The sequence below is a fragment of the Erpetoichthys calabaricus genome, chromosome 5 (genome assembly GCF_900747795.2).
Source record: "Erpetoichthys calabaricus chromosome 5, fErpCal1.3, whole genome shotgun sequence".
NCBI classification, from domain to species: Eukaryota; Metazoa; Chordata; class Cladistia; order Polypteriformes; family Polypteridae; genus Erpetoichthys; species Erpetoichthys calabaricus.
In genome coordinates, this window is record NC_041398.2 from 210709513 (window position 1) to 210733455 (window position 23943).

At 38.3% G+C, this 23943-nt stretch overlaps 1 long non-coding RNA gene across 1 annotated transcript; it reads right to left on the reverse strand.

Moving 5' to 3' along the window:
* Positions 1–1866: 1866 nt before the first annotated feature.
* LOC114652212 (uncharacterized) lies at positions 1867–23943 on the reverse strand. The gene is made up of 4 exons (XR_007935143.1): positions 23693–23943; positions 16607–16727; positions 4514–4663; positions 1867–2046 (listed from the first exon to the last, which is right to left on the reverse strand). It is a non-coding gene; the product is annotated as an uncharacterized LOC114652212 (long non-coding RNA).

Here is a 23943-nt window from a genome sequence, read left to right on the forward strand (position 1 = left end):
TTACAAGGGGTACCCAAATTTTTGGACAGCCAGTTTCTCACATTTGATTTAATTTCATACAACTAAATATTACTTCACTAAAAGTCTTTGTTCGGAAAACACCCCAGTACTCAGATGTTCCTAGGAAATGAAAGACATACCACTGTTATCTTTTTTGTTGAAAGTAGAGTCAATTATTATGCAGGCTGAGAGGGGTTCCCAAACTTTTTCATATGACTGTACTTTGACCATTTAGAGCTGCAAAACCACCTTACAAACACAAAATACATCAAAATGGGGAGAATCACAAACCTATCACATACATTGACCACTCTAGGATTTGAATCTGGCACTGTGAAGCAGCAGGGCTACCCAGTGTGCCACCTGCAGTGTGCCAACCAACAAACCCTCAGATCTCCAAGCAAACAGCCAACTCAAAAATCAATGATGAATGTAAGGCAGGAAATTGGCAGACAAATCACTAAACACTGAACAAAATCAACTTACCTTGTAGTCTAAGGAATTCTGAATCCAATATGCAATGTTAAAAACTAATTTGCTTTTCAAAAAGGCATTGGCATTTGAAGAAATGAAGATTGTTGCTGCTTTTGTTTCTTCAGTATAATTTACTCTCATTATGGAAGGTGTCTCGGGTTTAACTTCAATAGAAAAGATTCACAGTTGGTTAAAACATGTACAGTATTTCCGTAAAACATTTAAATAAAACATGCAGTAATGTGTTTTTTCTCTTTTTGTTTAATGGCATATATAAATAAAATTTCATTATATTTTTGTATTTACATTCTTATCATTTTTTCATTTGAACAGACAAATAAAACTGCAAATTATTCAGTTCAATACATTTCAATTTTTTCTAACGTAGAGTTCTTCGCAGAGTACTTACACATATTTTAAACAATACAATAACAGTAAATTACTCAATCTTACATTTACATACATAAACACAATTATCAAGGCAAACAAACAGGGAAGCAGAAACGAATGTCAGTGTTTAATGACAATAAATGTTGTCTATATAAGAATTTGTTATTTGTAATAATTGAGATTTAGATGATCAAGCACATGAACCCCACATAGAAGTGGGGAAATAAGAAGAATTGGGATTTAGAGTTAAGGAAAACAAAATCTCCAGCTTAGAGCATTCCTTGCCTAAGTCAACTCCTGGTTTCATGGACTTTTATCAGTAAAATGTCCCACAGACCAAATCTGTCTGAGATGTTAAAAGAATTCCTGCAATGGTTTCATATATAATTATTAATAATGCTTAGTTACCTGGCAGTTAGACAGCTAATTATTGAGTAATTACAGTGCAACTATCCTGTAATAAGAGACAACAAAAAGTTCAGGCAAGTACTGAATAGCATTCCATAATTAGCAAGTAGGTCATTTAACAATAACATGCAGTAACTATAAAAAGCGTTCATCCTTTAGGAAGTTGCAGTTTATTGTTATACAACATTGAATCAGAGTGTCATTTTTACTAATAAGTTTGAAGTGAGAGGAAAGCAGGCCATTCAGTCTGACATCAGTTGTCCAACTCTTTTGAACGTTTTGCTAAATTAACTTTAAATACTAGTATCCACCAGGGTGCTTGATAACTTTGTTCATGTATCTTTGTGAAAATTTGCTGCTATACATTTGTGATGTGCTCACCGACTGAGCAAGTCAATTACACAGAAGGCATCAACATGTCTAATAAAGTGTCCACTCAGTATGTTATTGCTACTTTTTTATTAATATAACTGCTGCACACACTCCTGTATTTTTACAGAAAACAAAGTTCTCATCTTAGGGCAAACAATTATTAAAAAACAGAGTTTACATTTTTCTACCTTATTAAAATGATGTAAACTCCACTTATCATGCATCTGCAAAACATTGCGGCCGACACGGTAAGTGCTAGACTTGTCACTAGGTGGTGCTCTACTCAAAAGCCAGCACAGCATTGCCAGGACAGACACTGACGGTGAAGAGAGGGGATCTCGCAGCGTGCCTATACTTGGCAAAAGGGTCGCTCCGGGGCAAACATAGCACTTTCATTTCATACTGGGGAAAACAAAGGCGAAAAAAAAAATTGCGTGTCATGTAAATCCCAATGGCGTGCATTAATCCAAATGGATGCATTTCAACATACAGACGTCACTTTTACATTGTCATTTTATTAAAGGAAGGAAGTGTGTTTGTTATGGTCCCAAAGAGAAAAATGCTCAGGTTCCATTTTTTAATATTGACTCAATGCACACCGATTTAAAAATTAATTACTGACAATATTCAGAAGGCCTGTGAGAAACATAGTTTGAGCAAAACTGCCATATTTAAGGATAGCTAAAATCACACAAAACGCTGCCAAATATGGAACAATAGAGGCTGAACATGATGATGTTCTTCGTCCAGATGGTAATTCATACTAAATGTAATGAGAAAAAATAATGAGCATCCATCCATTATTGAACCCAAAAATGTAGTAAGGGGCTGTAGTTGGGAGGCAGCTTATTCTGGCAGCATTAGGCACAAAGGGAGGGCCAGCTGTGAACTGGTTAACAGCCCTCTGCCTGGCACCCAGGGCCGGATTTTCCTATAGGCTAACTAGGCTTCAGCCTAGGGCCTCAAGATCAAGAGGGGCCTACATTCAAATTGTTAGCAAAATTAAAATTACACTATTCTAAAAACAGTGAACACTAAAACACTGAACCGAAAATAAGGAGAAATTCTACGCATATGACTAATAAACAAACATAAAAATGAATTGGTTAAGATCAAAGCGTATTACATATTTTATTATCTCTCATGTAATTTACAAACTTAAAAATGAAAGTGAAAGGGCCTCATAAGTGGAATAGCCTAGGGCCTCTTTTCATATAAATCCAGCCCTGCTGGCACCATTAAGCACGCATTATCACTTCTTCATACAAAGGCATTGTAAAGTTGCTGAGCAGCCTAATCTGTACACCAGCGGGAAGTGACAGGAAAACCAGAGATACCCAGAGAAAAATCCAGGCTGACACAGCAAACCTCAACTCCATTCCTGATTTGAAACCAGGACTGTGAAGCATCGAGGCAGAAGTGTTTGCCTCTGCACCACCCTTTAAATTATAAACGTTGAAGATTTAGACTACAGGTTTTCTATAATTTACAAACATATGCAGAAAGCAAAATCTGCCAAACATTCAAAACACTGATATGCTTGGAGAGCTGTCCAGAATTTTTCTTATTTTCTTTAATTGTTGTTCAACACATTAAAGCTTAGGGATCAGATGACATCCGAGCAACCTGCACATAACTGATAAGATGGGTTATGTTACTTAATATGGCACCACATGCAAGAAAGCATCCATAATGTGTTAAAACTTTTTGTTTCTTGGGATGGTTGCTCGACCTCCATCCAACTTCTTTGTCTACTGACAGTATAAGCAGTACAAAAGCACACCTGAACTCTTATTTTACAGTACTGTATATCAGTTTTCTTGAACTTTGCAATTATTTGCCTTTGCTCAGATCATCATCAAGTGCTACTTACAAGAAATTGTAAAAGGATCATGGGTAAATGCCTCAAAGCTTCAAACCATTGCAGTATCACTACTTTATAGTCCTCTCTAGATGAGTTTTCTCTGGGAATTCTAATTTTCCTCTAACATCCCTGAAGATGTCTACATTTAGTTAATCAGCATCCGTAAACTGTTTTTGTCTAAGTGAGTTTGAGAGCACAAGTGATCATGGCCTGTGACAAGATGGTCATTTCATCCATTGTTGGTTTCTGCCTTTCACCAGTGCCGGTTACTCCATTAGGCAACTTAGGCTGCCGCTGAAATTGCCAACACCCGAGGGACCCCTTTTATGAAAGTTAAGGGGCACATGCTCCAGTCAGGGAGGGGTGAAGTTTATGTAACTCAATTGGCGTATGCTCCAAATCTTTCTGTCCCTGTTATGGACAGTGAGGGGCACCTTTCTGGATAATAAAGGAGTGAATGTCCATCCCACACTCCCTGCCTATACCTTTTAGAAATAATGCTTCTTTAAAGACATTATAAGGTTCTTTACTGGGTTGTGTGGTTCCTTGTAGCACATTTGCTTGACAAAGCATCATTTATGGTAGGCCCTCAAGCAGAGCACTAATAGATTAAGAAGGCCTAGACTTTGCCTGTGTTATTGTACTTTCCTTTTAATGTGACCAATGTTTTACCATCTACAGTATTCATGGTTATTCACTGTATGAAGCCTAATACAGATCTATATAAATAAAAATTCTTTCTGGAACCTTCATATGGATGGGTCTTTTGGGGACCAAAAATGGTTCCCGGATGGCATCGTTCTAAAGAAACGCTCTGGCATCTTTATTTTTTAGAGTGTGGGAGTATATTTGGGCTTCGACCAGCACTGCCCTTCACCTAATGCTGCAAGAATGGACTCTACCCTTAAACATAACAAATGATCAAGCCAGTTTCATAATGAACAGATAGATGGATGACCACACTGCATTATAAAGAGTAACAAGAAATAAAGAAGCGATACTTACTAATGTGCAATACATCATCTTTAGCGAAGCAGTTCCTTGATCTGTTATTACTGATGCACAGTTTAAATGTCTGATAAGTTACACCAACGTTGTCTGTTTTATAAGTTCCATTTATTTCCTCCATTTTTTTTGCATTGATTTTTGTCCTCACTGTATGGAAACAAATTATAAAGACAGGAATTAGTAAGCAATGAAAATTTTAAATATGTAATTGTGTTACTTTTCTTATCTACATAATTAACACAGCTAAAGAGCTTGAGTGAGGGCAATTCTGAATCTGACCGGAATGTGGCAGAGTGCACTGACTCTTTTTCTTGCTTTCTTGCAGACCATTCACGGGAAGTTCCACCTGGCCCTGTTGACATCACTTCTGGGTCTGGACCTATAGAGGAAGGCCTTGCTGGCTCCGGCCCCCTTGATGTCACGTCCGGGCTCGAGCCAATGGTTGAAGACCCTTCCGATCCCGGCCCCTTTGACGTCACTTCCTATCCTGACCTTTAAAAGCCTCCACCTTTCCCCTATTCCCTCGGTTCTGTTTTGGACTCCAGTTTGTGCACATCAGTGCTGTCATTTATTTTTGAAACTTTTGCAACCAGGAAATTAATATACAGGTGGCTGCCCCAACCCTTGCTATGGCTCTTTGTGGAGTTTGTGAGAACAAAGTAAATTAATAGAAAGTTATAGTAAAGATACAAATATTTCTAAATGGCTGTGTGGTGACTAGGGTGTGTTTCTCGGCCCCATACCTTTGACACAATATTACAGTCACAGCTCCCGGTGCAAATAAATCAATTTATTTTCACAAATACTTTATATAGCTTTCTTCTTTCACACACTTCACAATTCCAACAATACAATTTACCTGCGTTTTTTATCACTCTTTAATTTAATATTGTTTCTTTATCAGTATGCTTCTGCTGGAGTATGTGAATTTCCCCTTGGGATTAATAAAGTATCTATCTATCTATCTATCTATCTATCTATCTATCTATCTATCTATCTATCTATCTATCTATCTATCTATCTATCTATCTAATGTTCTTTTCTTTCTTAAATCTTTTTCTTTTCTAGAAATCACAGTTATAACCAAAAGACTGTGATATGTGCTCGAAACAGAACATTTCTGTTACTGTAACGTTGCTCTCCCATTTGTGATTTAGTTCTTCGTAATCAACATTGAATGCTTTACTCCTGGTCCTTCACTACATGAAAAAAGTTAAGATATTTAGTCATATTAATATCTTTCTATTATTCCAATTGATTGCAAATTGAACATTTTTCTTACTGTATTTTTCTAGGCAAGTATTTTGAATGCCATTACTTCACCTTGCAGTATACAGTACTGTATTTGCTGGGGTCTGTGTTTTTGGTTGATGCTGTTTTTTTCCTAAAATGTGCTAAATTTTTATTAGCACAAAAAAAGGGAAAGCTAGAAATGCTCAAGTACACAAGCGTTATGCACAGAAAGCTCTATGAGATGCTGATCTTGCAGGTTTATTATGTATTGAGATGACATTGTCTTCTTATCAAAGTCTGCTTCTTGGCAAAACATATCTTGTTATGTTATTCATCTTCTTTCAAAATATCTAAGAATGTGTTTATATCATCAGAGGTGGTCATTGTCTCATTGGGTTATATGGTTACATGAGCAAATGCACTCAAAGCACAAACTTGTTTCATTAAACTTAACATGACCTTACTTTCTGACTCCTGTGGACTATAAGGGACACAGTCCTTGAACAGAAAGACAAGCCAAACAGGACAAAAGTACAAAAGGGGTTTTATGAAAGGAAAAGTGTAAAACTACTGGGATAACACAAAGTACAGAAAAACAATAAAACAGCAAACACCTATGAATCATGTGTGGTGGCTGCATATACTGTATTCCCACTCCACACCCTCACCTGTACTTCCCACAACCTACTGAGCCCTTGCTAAATGCTAACCTCCCGAATTCAAGTTCACTGTCCCTCTAGCCGGAAGGACTTTTAAGATCTAGTCAAAGACTGCTTCTGGGTACAACCTGAATACTGTACTGCAGATATACCCTAGGTTCTTGTCTATAAGCCGGACTCGTGTATAAGCCGGAGACCAAAAATCATACAAATTTTTAAAATAAAATCTTATCATAGATAAGCCGGATTCATGGATAAGCCGAACGTACTATAACCTATAACTAATAGAAGAGAGGGAGGTCAGTGGTCTCACTCGCACCCATTTAATTTCTTTAAGGGGGGAGAGAGTGTGAGATATTGGTGTCTCTCTCACTTCCCGCATGGCGCGGCCGGAGCGCGTTCTTTCTGCTCTGGGCGTCGCCGAGTCAACACACGCGCGTAGCGGTCATTTAAATTGTGATTTTATATGTAAGCATATTTAAATATATATCGCGGATTTTTTGCTCGTTCGCGGATTTCTGCGGACAATGGGTCTTTTAATTTCTGGTACATGCTTCCTCAGTTGGTTTGCCCAGTTGATTTCATACAAGGGACGCTATTGGCAGATGGCTGAGAAGCTAGATTGGTTACTTTTCTCTCTCTCTTGCGCTGACTATCTGTGATCCTGACGTATGGGGATTGAGCAGGGGGGCTGTTCGCACACCTAGACGATACGGACGCTTGTCTAAAAATGCTGAAAGATTATCTTCACGTTGCTATCTTTTGTAAAGCTGATTCCTGAAAAGACATGCTGCACAGTGCTTCGCATACTTAAAAGCTCGAAGGGCACGTATTGATTTTTGACTGAAAAACAAACTCAGTCTCTGTCTCTCTCTCTGTCTCTCTCTCTCTCTCTCTCTCTCTCTCCCTGCTCCTGACGGAGGGGGTGTGAGCTGCCGCCTTCAACAGCTTTGTGCCGCGGTGCTTCGCATACCTAAAAGCCAAACAGCACCACTGATTTGTTTCCTAGAGATTGTTTTCTCTATCTATGTGACATTCTGTGCTCCTGACACACACACCTTTGAAGAGAAGATATGTTTGCATTCTTTTAATTGTGAGACAGATCTGTCATCTCTGTCTTGTCATGGAGCACAGTTTAAACTTTTGAAAAAGAGACAAATGTTTGTTTGCAGTGTTTGAATAACGTTCCTGTCTCTCTACAACCTCCTGTGTTTCTGCGCAAATCTGTGACCCAAGCATGACAATATAAAAATAACCATATAAACATATGGTTTCTACTTCGCGGATTTTCTTATTTCGCGGGTGGCTCTGGAACGCAACCCCCGCGATGGAGGAGGGATTACTGTATAAACCGGATTTATGTATAAGCCGATATTCTATTTTTTCATTTTCACAACTTTTTTCCTTAGATAAGCCGCGGCTTATAGACAAGAACTTGGTACCTTCAGAGCTCCCTCTAGTGGTCACAAGGGTTCTTTCCTACATTCCAAACCTGTGATGACCATAATAATAATGGACCAATGGACTACAATGTCTGCACCAATAGATCAAGAGAGCCAAAATACACTGTAGTGGAATATCATTCTGTCCTCCAGTAATTGAGGGAATTCTTAATATTGGAGCTTCCACACTGAATTAAATAAAGTTTACTGTTTGAAATAAATATCTATTCCAAAGGACGAAGGTCCAAGTCTTTAGAGTCCTGGTGCCTCCTGTCTTGCTATATGGTTGAGAGACATGGACGCTATCCAGTGACCTGAGACGAAGACTGGACTCCTTTGGTACTGTGTCTCTCCGGAAAATCCTTGGGTACCGTTGGTTTGACTTTGTATCGAATGAGCGGTTGCTCATGGAGTCCCGAATGAGGCACATTACCTGCATTGTGAGGGAGCGTCACTTATGGCGCTCCGGCCATGTGGCACGTTTCCCCGAGGGTGATCCAGCTTGAAAGATCCTCATTGTTGGGGACCCGAGTGGCTGGACCAGGCCAAGGGGTTGCCCACGTGACACCTGGCTGTGACAGATAGAGGGTCATTTCCGGAAGGTGGGACTGGACCGCATGTCTGCCTGGAGGGTTGCCAACTGGGATCCCGAGTTGTTTCGTCGTGTAGTGGGTGTGGCAACACACTGTACCAGTGCATGCTCCCCAACTTGACTTGACTTGGTTGAAATGACTGATTTTTAATTAATTATTCACATATAAGTGCAAAGCCCCACTTTCAACAGCTATTACGCCAATGCTCTAGTGGTAATCTCTCTTAGCTTATCCTTAATTAATCATGTTTAAATGTTAATTAGTTATTAAAGAAACCTTTTAAATTGTGTTTGCACAGTTGAAACTTGTAAGTCTGTTCAATAAAGGAAGTAAATATAGTCTTTTCTTGGGGTACAAGGAACTGGCATCCCTAAAGTTCATTCGAAGCAGGCCAGTTTAGAAACAAATTTTTATTATCTTTCATGAAATCTGGAAATAAAAGGACAACTTAGATGTGTTTTGGACAGATGACAATTTCATCCTACACTTTAAGTTTTGATGGAACTAAACATCACACAACTTTATCCTTGTATATACCAGAATATGTGTAAGTCTTGAGAGCAGCACCTCAAAGCATTAAACATTTTAACTAGCATGTAGTTTTAACATTGCTACAAGCACAGCCTAATCTGAGGGTTTTAGGATTTGGTTTAGATATTGAATACCTTTCAGTTTAGTTGGAAAAAAGATTGGCACATTTGCAGTCTGTTTTACATATTTGTCTGATGGACAGTAAAAGAGTCTCTCCACTCTACATTAGTGCAGCAGCCCCTGCTGTCCCACAACTGGCACACTAAACATACAACCTGTAGTCATTTTACCAATTACTTTTGTCTTTTTAAGGTCAAAGTATAGCTCTGTAAAATTTAACGCTAGTATAAGTAGGTAGCTCACAGAATATGCTTGAAGAGCTGACAGCTCAATGGTCATAAATATTTAAATCACACCACTACCTTTATGTACAGTACTATCAATGAGTCCTGTAGCATATGAGAGATAATAATAATACATTTTATTTATTTGTAGGTGCTTTTCTAAACACTCAAAGACACCGAACAATGGATAAAACACAGATTATAAACAAAACTAAAATACAAAAATTAAAATCAGACAAAGTAATTGTAATCAAAGAGAAAAAGCAGTCTTAAACAAATTAGTTTTAAGTTTAGATATGAAAAGTGAAAATGGTTCAATATTTCTAAGCTCAGATGGTAGTGAGTTCCAGAGCTGGGGAGCAGAGCAACTGAATGCTTTGCTTCCCATGGTGGTAACACGGATGAAGGGGACAGTCAAGTAGATGGAGGAAGAGGATCTAAGGGTATGGGAGGGAGTGGCAACATGGAGGAGGTCAGACAGATATGGAGGGGCAAGGTTGTGGATAGCCTTAAAAGTTAACAGAAGAATTTTGAATTGAATGCAGAACTGAACTGGAAGCCAATGAAGCTGCTGCAAAACAGGAGTGATATGGTGAATAAAGGGGGTTCTAGCTGAATTCTGGACCAGTTGAAGCTTATAAAGAGATTTGCGAGAAAGACCAAAGAAAAGGGAATTGCAATAATTGAGACGAGGAGTGACAAGGCTATGAACAAGGATAGCAGTGGTGTGGAGAGTGATCGAGGGGCGATTACCATTAATGTTACACAAGTGGAAATATGCAGACCGGGAGATGTTATTGATGTGGGACTGAAAGGATAAAGTACTGTCAAGGGTGACACCCAGACTCTCAACCTGTGGGGAAGGGGAGATAGAGGAATTATCAATAACAAATGAAAAATGATCAGATTTGGATAATGTTGATTTTGTACCAATGAGGAGAACCTCAGTTTTGTCACTATTAAATTTAAGAAAATTTGAAGAAAACCAGGATTTGATTTCTTCTATGCAATCAATAAGTGAGGAGGGTGGAAAGGAAACAGTAGGTTTGCTAGTGAGATAGAGCTGGGTGTCATCAGCATAACAGTGGAAGCTAATGTTATATTTATGAAAGATATTACCAAGGGGAAGGAGGTAAATAATGAAAAGGAAGGGCCCCAGGACAGAGCCCACCTGAAGTAACAGCAGTGGGTTGGGATTTGAAAGTTTTAAGCTGAACAAACTGAGTACGGCCTGAGAGATGTGGGTTTTAATTCACAGAGGAAGATACCAGCGTGTCTGCTACATTTGTTTAATGACAGACATAAAGGGCCTCATGTCCATCAGCTCCTCATGTTTGCTATCTTTCCAAACTCACACAGGGGTAATAAAGAAAAGTTTAAAAATGCTTTACCTTGTTCAAAGAGAGACTTACATTAGTATTTAAAGCTAAACAAACATATGCCATACCCTAGAAAATGTTTTATTGTTCTTAACAAACTGAATCACTAGTTTACATTGCCAGAATAAACCACCGCAATAGATTTTGGAGGGGCAGAGAGCGTTTTTAAATCTGTAATGAGCTGCGTCATGGTGAGATGCAACTTGTTCCATCATCTCCTCCATATATCCATCCATTTTCTACGGCCTCATCTCTTTATGATAGGGTAGCACTGGGTACACATGATAGCAGGGCATACTCAAAGAGACATTCAATCTATTTATTTTTGCCTTGCGCCCTCCCCCACTATAACCTAACGTCTAAGGGGGAGGAGTAAAAGCTTTAGATTCATCAAAAATTTCGATCTTCAACGGATCTTGACTTTTTAGGGTCCCCTGATACTGAAAACATCGGTATCTCAATGATGGGTGTGTGTCTGTGTGTCACAGTTTCTTGAGGATGGTGTAGAGCTAAAACAGCTTGGATGGAAAAATACCAAAATCAAAACTTAAGCCTGAGATGATGATGTACTGATTAGTTTTTCAGCCAAATTGTGCAAGAGAAAGATGTACTCTAGAGCAGGGGTAGGCAACGTCGGTCCTGGAGTGCCACAGTATGTGCAGGTTTTTGTTCCAACCCAGTTCCTTAACGAGAACTCAATTATTGCTGATGAAGCACATATTGCTTAAGTGACATTTTAATGCTTCATTTTAGTGGTCTCGCTTGTTAAGGTTCTCCAACCTTAATTGCTTATTTCAATCTTAAACTGCTGCATTCAGTGTTTTAATTGCTCCTTATTAGCAATAAGATGTAAAACAGGGGTAGGCAATGTCGGTCCTGGTGAGCCACAGTGGCTACAGGTTTTCATTCACCCCAATTGCTTAATTAGAAACCAATCCTTGCCAACTTCAGACCTTATTTAATTTTATGGCTTGTTAGTCTGTGCAATGTAAGGCTTTTATATCGTAGATTTTTTTCCTTTCCAAGGATATCATCCAAATGATTTGAAGCCTAAAACAGATCATTTTCAGTCTGTCACATTTTTCTATTAAGTGTTTTATTAAATCAAACCATGCATGATGAACACACACAGATGTAATTGGAAAAAAGCTAGCTGGAGAACTGCTGGCTGCTTTGTCTTTTACATCTTATTGCTAATAAGGAGCAATTAAAACACTGAATGCAGCAGTTTAAGATTGAAATAAGCAATTAAGGTTGGAGAACCTTAACAAGCGAGACCACTAAAATGAAGCATCAAAATGTCACTTAAGCAATATGTGCTTCATCAGCAATAATTGAGTTGTCGTTAAGGAACTGGGTTGGAACAAAAACCTGCACATACTGTGGCACTCCAGGACCGACATTGCCTACCCCTGCTCTAGAGGAACCCTCAAATACCATAAATCTGTAATTAATTATTGAAGAATTAATTATGAATTCTTCTCGTCAATTGCTATCATAATGACCTTTTTTATGATCAGAAAGATCAGCATCACAGCAGTAAATAATTACTGAAATGTATCGAATAGTTTGGTTCCTAGGATGCAAAGGCTACTGGCGCTCATGTCCAAATTTTTTTGTGTAACTTTCTTCATTGAGTACATGCTCAGAGAACAGGTACATCTATACTTATTCAAAGCAGGCCAGTTTAGAGTCACCAGTTAATCTAACATATATGTTATTCTGACACAGGATGGAGAAATTGTCATATCAAAAATAGGGATAGATGGACTGGGAGGTTAAATGAAAAAGAAAAGTCTTCGAGGGGTTCTTAATCAGAAAGACAAGCAATCTTGTGTCAAAGCTAACCTGAGAGACAGAACTCTTTAAGCCAAGTGCTGTGAGGCAGCAGTGCTAATCATTTCTCATGCCTGCTGTCCTCTATGCCTTCCTAACAAACATTGTCTAGTATTTACACCACTGCAGTGTTTAATGTTTTTTCTTCTGATAGTACAATGTAAGTGACATATGGCTCATTGGCTGCAAAGCTATTAGCAGGTCAATTAAATGGCATTGACATAGGAGTCATCTGCAACTGTCTGGGAAAGCTGATTTTTTAAAGAGAATGTTTTGGCTCCTGCAAAACAATACTTTTAGAATCCTCTACTGGTCTTGATGCTCCAATGCTTTAATTTGTTGACTAGTATTGCCCATAAAACTTTTCCTTGTCTGATTGAAATTGTTTGATTTGAGATCTTCTTCTGCAAGTAATGAAAACATCTATAATTTTCTTGGCCAATCATAGTAGTGTGACTATTTTCGTTCCATCTGGCTTGATATATTTGGTGGTTTTCAGAGATAATTTATAGATAGATAGATAGATAGATAGATAGATAGATAGATAGATAGATAGATAGATAGATAGATAGATAGATAGATAGATAGATAGATAGATACTTTATTAATCCCAATGGGAAATTCACATTCTTCAGCAGCAGCATACTGATACAATAAATAATATTAAATTAAAGAATGATAATAATGCAGGTGAAAAACAGACAATAACTATGTATAATATTAATTAATTGTATTATGTATTATATTAAGTTATATTAATTTTTAAGACCTTACTTTCTGGTATAGCTACTGCAAAGAGTCAGCACCTATGTGAACAAATGCATGTGGCTCTGTTTCAAGTAAGACACAAAAAATCCTGGATGAACAAATCCAGGGTAGGCATCAACACACAATAAAGGGAACAAAATCCAGTTAAAGTGTTTATTGCCAAAAGATAACAGAAAGCAGTGCTCAGCATGTCCATCCATCCATTATCCAACCCGCTATATCCTAACTACAGGGTCACAGGGGTCTGCTGGAGCCAATCCCAGCCAACACAGGGCGCAAGACAGGAAACAAACCCCGGGCAGGGCACCAGCCCACCGCAGCGCTCAGCATGTGATATCCACATTATTTTAAATACAATTCCTGCTGTGTTCTTTATTGCTATGTATTTAGATCCCATCCTCTGTTTTTACTGGCCGGCACTATCCAGTCCTGCACTGTATTGTGTGTATTTAGGGTTTTGTGTGCCTACAATCTGTTTTTACTACACTCAGATATTGCAGAGAAGAAGCAAGAAAAAGAAAGCCATAGTTAGTGGCCATTTTTATTTCCCCTTTCTCAGCCTCCCCTTTAAAGTGTGCCCTAGCAGAAATTGTCACAGGAAAATTAGTTCAATTGTACACATTTTAACATACAAGTGGTATACAGTTTATCTCTGAAAAAATATCTCCGCACGTATCAAATTATGGCCAAAATGAAGACTTGATTTCACTAAAAGTATTAAGTGTTCATATATTTTTTACAAATTAAAAGAAACCAGATTTTTACTGTACATGATTTTAGCTTTTAAAGCAAATTTTTGAGGGCCTGTAACAAAAATTCTGAACAGATGAACCATTTTCTGAACCTGCTTAAATTGACTTATGGAAATAAGAAACAAGTCTTTTTCAAAGACATTTACACACAAGGCAAGAACCAACCCTGGACAGTGTGCTGGTCTCTAAGAAAGACTACATTTTTATTTTTTACAATAATCTATTATAATATCTGGGCTAACATTCTGTAATTTAATTTTTCAAACTTTCATATTGGCACAAAACCTTCAAACAAATACATTCACTTGAACATACAGTGCATCCAGAAAGTATTCACAGCACATCAATTTTTCCACCTTTTGTTATGTTACAGCCTTATTCCAAAATGGATTAAATTAATTTTTTCCTCAGAACTCTGCACACAACACCCCATAATGACAATGAATGAAAAAAGTTTACTTGAGATTTTTGCAAATTTATTAAAAATAAAAAAACTGAGAAATCCCATGTACATAAGTATTCACAGCCTTTGCTCAATACTTTGTCGATTCACCTTTGGCAGCAATTACAGCCTCAATTCTTGTTGAATATGATGCCACAAGCTAGGCACACCTATCCTTGGCCAGTTTCGCCCATTCCTCTTTGCAGCACCTCTCAAGCTCCATCAGGTTGGATGGGAAGCGTCGGTGCACAGCCATTTTAAGATCTCTCCAGAGATGTTCAATCAGATTCAAGTCTGGGCTCTGGCTGGGCCACTCAAGGACATTCACAGAGTTGTCCTGAAGCCACTCCTTTGATATCTTGGCTGTGTGCTTAGGGTCGCTGTCCTGCTGAAAGATGAACCGTCGCCCCAGTCTGAGGTCAAGAGCGCTCTGGAGCAGGTTTTCATCCAGGATGTCTCTGTACATTGCTGCAGTCATCTTTCCCTTTATCCAGACTAGTTTCCCAGTTCCTGCTGCTGAAAAACATCCCCACAGCATGATGCTGCCACCACCATGCTTCACTGTAGGGATGGTGCCAGGTTTCCTCCAAACGTGATGCCTGGCATTCACACCAAAGAGTTCAATCTTTGTGTCATCAGACCAGAGAATTTTCTTTCTCATGGTCTGAGAGTCCTTCAGGTGCCTTTTGGCAAACTCCAGGCGGGCTGCCATGTACCTTTTACTAAGGAGTGGTTTCCGTCTGGCCACTCTACCATACAGGCCTGATTGGTGGATTGCTCTGACAGAGTGACCATCGGGTTCTTGGTCACCTCCCTGACTAAGGCCCTTCTACCCCGATCGCTCACTTTAGATGGCCGGCCAGCTCTAGGAAGAGTCCTGGTGGTTTCGAACTTCTTCCACTTATGGGTGATGGAGGCCACTGTGCTCATTGGGACCTTCAAAGCAGCAGAAATTTTTCTGTAACCTTCCCCAGATATGTGCCTCGAGACAATCCTGTCTCGGAGGTCTACAGACAATTCCTTTGACTTCATGCTTGGTTTGTGCTCTGACATGAACTGACAACTGTGGGACCTTATATAGGCAGGTGTGTGCCTTTCCAAATCATGTCCAGTCAACTGAATTTACCATAGGTGGACTCCAATTAAGCTGCAGAGTGGGAAACAGGATGCACCTGAGCTCAATTTCGAGCTTCACGGCAAAGGCTGTGAATACTTATGTACATGTGCTTTCTCAATTTTTTTATTTTTAATAAATTTGCAAAAACCTCAAGTAAACTTTTTTCATGTTGTCATTATGGGGTGTTGTGTGTAGAATTCTGAGGAAAAAAATGAATTTAATCCATTTTGGAATAAGGCTGTAACATATCAAAATGTGGAAAAAGTGATGCGCTGTGAATACTTTCCGTATGCACTGAATATGTTTTAAACTGGTTGAGTCTTCCAAAACATGAATAAAGAAATAAAAATAGAAGAGATGCAGAGCTGGAACATAATATAAGGGCAGAATATGTTCAAGGAAAAACAGCCTGCTGACTGGGGAGTTCTTAATCGTACCAACTTGGACAAACAGGGGCTACCAGGAGAACAGTACATTCCATTTCTGTAGATGTTCACACCTAAGTCAATACTCTATGACCAGCAAAAAGGATGAGAAAATGTGAGAATACCATTCATGCTTGGAAGCACTTCCATCCTGCTGCCTATAATAAAAGGTAGTACATCCACTTACTTCCAGAAACTGTCAATTTTGATGTTTTTTTTTGTTTTTCCTTTAAATGTTTAGTTTCTGTATTTAATGATGTAGTGTAATCTTTTTTGCACTATAAAGCGTAAATAAGACATACTGAATTGTCATACCTATAGTCCATAAAAGTATAAAATGTTTAATGAGATTCAATTGAGAGAAAGCAAGGGGGGACTAAATGAATCACAGTTTTGGAGTCATAACCATGCCATGGACATGAAAGTAATAATATATGTGAAGAACCCATTTTAGTTTCTTTTCTGAAGCTGATCATGTAGGACTATAATTCTCTAAATACATTTTTTGAAGCATAAAGACTATACTTCGTCAGAAAATGTGTTTGATATAGCTGAGGAAAAAGAATTACCATAGTTCCAGTCCTTGAATATCTTCAATAGCACATTCATCCAGTTGGCATGCAACATAAAAGAGCAGCTTGTCAAGATCACTGATTTCTGATTGGCACGTCACATCACATATCTCAGAGTCTGTTGAGCAACATGGCATAATTTAGAACTTATAGGCAGTTATTTCTATGTATTGCTTTCTGATTACACACTAATTTCATTATTATTTTTCAAATAGCATTATTTTCTAGAAATACAAAATAATTATTAAGTTAGTAGGAAAGATATCGAGTTGCAGTACAACCCTATAAAAATAAAACAGTAATACCAAGATTTTGTCTGTCATTGTGACTGATTCTCATCATATGCTTTCTGTATCTGCAATTAAACAAGTAGTTAAAGAACTACTGGACTGGTGTAAGAACAATAACCCGACCCTGAATGTTAACTTCAGAAAGAACCACACCACCCTCCTTCCTGTGTCTATCAATGGCTTCACTGTGGAGTCAGTCACAAGCACAGAGGTAACAAATGATTCTCTCCTGGACCCAACACAGCTCCCTAGTCAAGAGAGGACTAAAGCGATTACACTTCCTGTGGCACATTAGGAGAGCTAACCTCCTTACTTCCATCCTCATCATTTTCTATAGAGGCAGCATAGTGAGTGTACTGACAACCTGCATCTCTGTCTGGTGTCAGGACTGGAATACCTCAGACCAGATTTCCTTGGCGTGAGTAATGAGAGCAATGGAGAAAATCATTGGGACATTTCCTACTCCCACTGTAGAACTCTACAGCAAATGCTGCAAACACAGGGCCAACAACATTATCAGAGACCACACTCACCACCGCAATATTCTGTTTGGTATTCTGCCCTTTGGAGTGCAGTTTCATAAAAGATTCATCTCACAAGCCATTAGACTCTTAAATCATGATTAGTTTACTGATATAGCGCTAGTCCATTAATACAGTGCAATATATAATTTATATGTTCATGATTGACTTCTGTTATAGTCTATTAAGTTAAATTTATGTGCTGGATTGTATTATATTGTAGGGTTTCTGATTATACTGTAAATATCTTTGTTGTCTATTCTCATCTACTCTCATTATTATTCTTGTTTCTTTCTATAGGCTGTTCTTACACATAACACTGCACAAAAAAGTTTTTGCTTCTTCAACACTGTTGAGTGTTTCTTATAGATTTTTGGGTGCTGATCACGAATATCACATCAAAATGTACCCATCATGTACCGTTTCAGTTTTGTCATGATTTTTTCTTATATTTGTATCCAAACATTTTCGCTCCCGTAAGTGACTTATCAACAACGGTTTGTGCAGCCTGGGCATGTCCAGGCATGGAATCAGGCCACGTTGGAAGCTGTTCTGTGGAGGCTGACATCCTGGGCAGGTCTGAACGAGCTTGACGCTGTCTCAGCATGCTATAAAGGTGGCTTGCATACACCGATCCTGCTCATTTGGTTAATATAGATAGTCGGTGTGTATGTATAGTATCAGTATATTAAAGTATAGCATCTGTAGCAATATAACTGTAAGTAAGCTTGATGCTATAGATGTTTTGGTGTCAGGCCATATGTCTTGTCAATGTTGTAACAGTCGCGATACATTCTGCTATATCTGTGGTGAATATACACTTGCACCTCAGAGACGTTGGATGGCTGCTCTTGTGAAGAAAGCTTATCATCTGTATTTTGGCTGCAAAACTGGTGATCAAGACAAGAAATGGGCACCTCACATTTGCTGTGCGACATGTGCTGTCAATCTGAGAGCCTGGCTCAGAGGCACTCGAAAGGCAATGCCGTTTGCTGTTCCGATGATATGGCGAGAACAGAAAGACCATGTGATGGACTGTTACATCTGTTTGACTAATGTGTTTGGTTTCTCTGCCAAAAACAAGAAGTCAATTGAATATCCTAATCTGCCTTCAGCAATGAGACCCATGCCACATGACGACAGTCTTCCAATTCCAAAACCACCAGAGGACTAGACCTTAGACGAACCAGATGAAGAAACTGCAATGCAGGGTACTGACAGTGACATTGACCCGGATGTTGAACCATGCTCATCAGGCGATCCACATCTGATAACACAGTCCGAATTGAGCGATTTGGTCAGAGATTTGGGTTTGTCAAAAGCAAAAGCCGAGCTGCTGGGTTCGAGACTGTCTGTTTCTGTTGTGACATTGAAGGATTGTTCTCGGCCTTGGGTTGTGATCACCACCCGGAAGAGTGGCGTCTCTTCATTGATTTGTCAATGTTAAGCCTAAAAGCTGTTCTGCTACACAATGGCCACATTTATCCTTCAGTACCTGTTGGCTATGCAGCACACATGAAACGTATGAGAATATGGAACTGTTGCTGAAGCACGTCCAGTATAGCAGGTACAACTGGAATATCTGTGGAGATCTTAGTGTCGTTACTCTGTTACTAGGACTGCAGTTCGGCTATACAAAGTACTGTTGTTTCATCTGTGAATGGAACAGCTGTGCCAAAGAGTCGCACTATTCTCGACAGAACTGGCCACTCCGTAAAAAGTTAGTTCCAGGACAGAAAAATGTGGCACATGAATCGCTTGTCGACCTGGCAAAGATATTTTTGCATCCTCTTCACATAAAACTGGGACTCATGAAGAATTTTGTGAAAGCACTGAACAAGGAAGGCAAAGGTTTTCATTATTTAAGACAGATGTTCCCAAGAATAACTGACGTCAAGATCAAAGAGGGCATTTTTGTTGGCCCCCAGATCAGACATGTTATGAGTTTCAAGCAGTTTGAAGATCTGTTAGTTGGGTCAGAAAAAATTGCCTGGAAAGCCTTCAAGACTATGTTGACAATTTTCTGGGCAATTATAGAGCCCCAAACTACATTCAGCTGGTAGAAAAACTTCTCAAAGCATACAAGACAATGAAGTGCAACATGTCACTCAAGATTCATTTCCTCCACTCACACTTGGACTTCTTCCCAGCAAATCTTGGTGCTGTCAGTGACGAACACAGTAAAAGGTTTCACCAGAACTTTGCTACAATGGAGAAATGATACCAGGGCAACTGGAATCCGTCAATGCTTGCTGACTACTGTCGGACACTGCAACATGATGCACCATATATTGAATACAAAAGAAAATCAGGAGCAAAACACTTTAATTCTGTTGAATTTAATAGCTTATGCGAAACATAAACATGACTAAATACGTTATTGTCAGTAAACATATAAATGTCTATTTCTCTGAGTTCCTACGTGAGGCAGTAAAACCAAAACTATATTTGTGCATACCCAGTAGGTACCTGTCACAATCAGCAAAAACTTTTCAGGAAGCAAGACTTTTCAAAACAATGGTTGTGCAGTGTAATTTGGTCAGGTGATGCAATTTTGTTTGCCTGTGCACTATATGTGGTTTCGACTGACAAATAAAGTTAACTTTGACTTAGCACTGTAATCCAAATAATACAGAAATGTGAAATTCATCAAGAATTTGCATTAATAAATGCTAAAATTCTTTGCCCAAATGAGTGCAATTGGACCATACCTTACTTTAGGATCTGTTCCTCTTGTTTCTTTCTAAATAATAATAAAAGCATCCCAGCACAAGTAGGTTATTTCTCATGTCCACATTGGTCTAGTATAAGTGAGTTTGCATGTTGCCTGTTATAGACTGGTGTGGGATCCCACCAAGAGCAGAAATATTTTTAAGCATAGTCACCTACCCATCACAATCCTGAACTGGACAAGCATGTCACAAAATGGATGAATGCATCTGGACAGTAGCAGATGAATGATTTCAGATTCTACTGTGCAGTTCACATTGACTTTTCACATTGCAGTACTTATTTTTATGCCCTGCCTCATAAAGAATTGGTAACCTCAAAAAAGTGTGATTTATCAATGGGGTCAGAAAATGGCCAGATTTGGGGATAAATTAAGTAAATGGTTACAATGAAAATCACCAGGATGTGTGGCCTATGTAGGCTAAAAATGGAGTGTCACTGATTGAAACGTTTTCACTGTTTTTATTGTTTTCAATTTTAGTCAGTTAATATAGTTTTGTGCTTTTTTTAGCAATTAAATTCTTTATTGAAGTTCAATAAAATCAATGTAAGTCAAAGATAAGATGCATAGTGTATAGAATACAGCTCAGAATTTAACAATGTTCTACCAGGTAAGCTGACAACCAAACCCCTCAGTTTATGACTTCTTAACAAGCAGATCTCACATGTGGAGACTGGCAGCATCGCATCCTCCACAGTGACCTTCAACACAGGCTCTCCACAGGGTAGTGTGCTGAGTCCACTTTACTACTCCATGTACTCTATGACTGTGTGGCCAAATGCACGGCAACTCTATAATTAAATTTACTGAAAATACCATCTCACAGGCCTAATTATGAATTTCCGCTTGGGGATTAATAAAGTATCTATCTATCTATCTATCTATCTATCTATCTATCTATCTATCTATCTATCTATCTATCTATCTATCTATCTATCTATCTATCTATCTATCTATCTATCTATCTATCTATCTACTAGCAATGACAAAGACAGCTTACAGAGAAGAGGTCTATCTGCTGATTCAATGATGCCAGAATTGTGTCATAGACTTCAAGAAGCAAAAAGGCAGACTACACTTCCATCTGCACTGGAGGGGATGCCATTAAAAAGGTGATAAGCTTTAAATGACTTGGAGTAAGCATCACCTATAAAGAGAAATGGGCACAAAACATTTCAGCTCTTGTTAAGAAGGCTAACTAGCACTTCTACTTCCTCAGGCATCTGAGGACAGCTTGGATTTCACCATGTGTTCTCAAAAACGTCTACAGGTGCACTCATAGAGTTTATCCTCACTGGCTGTATCACATACTGGCCCACTACCTGCTTGGCTCAAGAGAGTAAAGGGTGAGTAAGCTGGCGAAATATATTTCTGGAACCCAGCTGCCTTCTGTTCAGGACGTATAAAACACCATCCGCCTTAGAAAGGCAAACATAACCATTTCTCACTCTTCCCTTTTGGCAAATTGACATTTTCTTCCCATAGGTCATAATTCATAAGAACAAATACTGTTACATAACAAACAGTGTCTATACTTTTTATATGTAATACTTGTGAATGCAAATTGTATGTATTGTATATGATTGTATATATTCTGTATATATGTATTTATATACAGTGTGTGTTACATACTATGTATACTTGTGTGTGTGTGTGTATATGTATTTTGGTAGGTTTTGCTTTAATGCCGATTATTCAGAGGAGACATGCAAGTAAGAATTTAAATGTGCCGAGTATAAATGACAAAAAACTTGACCTGAATTGACAACCTAAATGACGTCCTTTCCTCACACACTCTACCCACAGCTGTCCTGTAAAAAAGATATCTCTTAAAAATGAAAAGATTAAACTTTATTGCTTCTTTTAGAGGATCACCTCACAAAATGTATTAAAAGATGATTCAAAAAGAATTCTGTACTGTGACCTTACAGTAGGAATATGGACGTAAAGAGAAACACTATACTGTATATAGAAATTTTGGTCTTCCCAAGTAGTACTAGGGTGTTGTACCGTGTTAGCCATTATGAATGTAGAGAAAACATCTTGCCTGAAGAAGGGGCCTGAGTTGCCTCGAAAGCTTGCATATTGTAATCTTTTTAGTTAGCCAATAAAAGGTGTCATTTTGCTTGGCTGGTCTTCCCAAGTAAATGCTTCATATGTGATAAAAAATTCTACACACCCTTCCATTTCCTAACATGCTTAACCAGTTTAGGGTTGTAGAGAGCTGGTGCTTATCTGGACATGAAGAAGGAGACAATGCAGGACGCGATGCAAGTCCATGGCAGGGTACAATCAACGTCCACACAGGCTGTGTCTGGGTCCGGGAATTTGAAGTCAGGATTTTTGAGCTTTGAGGTAGAAGTTCTAACCACTGTGCCAACCACAATAAAACGGTTTGAATAAAATAACCTCAAACTAGGGCACTAAGTGAACAATGTAACTGCATTTTTCTAATCCAGTGTTTCATTGCATATATGATAATATATACGGTATTAAACATATATAATACATATCTTATGTATATTATATAACTTTAAAAATGTCCAGGAGATTTAAATCCATCCAAATTAAAGATCAGTAATGGACTTGCACTCTTTACAAGGTTGGGTCCTGCCTTGTTCTATATTTATATATTAAATTGCCCCATTGATGGGACAAACCTGCAAACCTGGACTCTAAGGGACTGGATCTTGCATTGCTTGCCTCTGATGCTGCTGAGGTAAACTGTCACAGAAATAACTTAAACATGTTATAAATATGTGATTTCAAATTAAACATGATTTTTCAAAGTTAGAAAGATTTTTCAGTTTAAACAAGATTTTCTGCTGATGCTTAGTCTGTAGGCTAAGATACTTTGTAACTGTGGCACTTGTCTAAAGCACTGTATAACATACATATGGATAGGTTAGCATGACTTACTCAATATCGCCTACTAAAAATCTGAATGCAACTTAATGTATGTGCATTTATTTTAATTTATAATTGCTAACTAGGATGGGTTACATCGGTTTTATAAACAAATGTTTATGAAGTGTAAAGGGTCTCTTATAAAAGCTTGTGCTGTGCCAAAGCTGTTCAGAGCTGATGAACTGGAAGTGTCATAACAAAATTGTAGGTTATAAATGTATTAAATGGTGTCATTAATAATCATTTAGCTTATAGCAGCATATTTAGTTCTGCATGTCAAGTTCTGTGCTGATATTTTCTCTGATACATTTACTGCGTTATATAAGTGATATGCACATCTTCTGTTTCCTTTATCTCACAAGTTTTTTTCAGTGTAAATAGGAACACATTACCATCAAGTATTAATTTACTGAATATATTTAAAAGAATTAAGCCTTGTCTTTCTTTCAACATGTCTTATATATGCTTTTAGCAGAATTATAATCACTCTATTTAAACACAAATGCTCATTTCCGGAGACCTGTTGTTAAGATAGATGTCTCAATAGACATCTAATATGCTTTAAGCTGTGATTATAATGGCATGAAATATATCTGTCACTGTCATTCTATAAATGAACAAGCTGGGCACTTACCACTATCATAATCTCCTGATCCACTTTGAGCAGAAACTGATAACTGCATTAGTAATAATAAAAACAGAGTCATGTAGATCATTTTTCAAAATTACTAAAATCCAAAGAAAAGCAAAGCTGCTGTGTGTTGGCTTGAAAATTGTGCTGTGAGTTTGGTTTGTCCTGATATATAACCAACATCCGTGTCAGTTTAGCGAAGAGGGAGGAGAGATGGGCCTTGTGGTTCATAAACAACAGGAAATAGTTTGCTT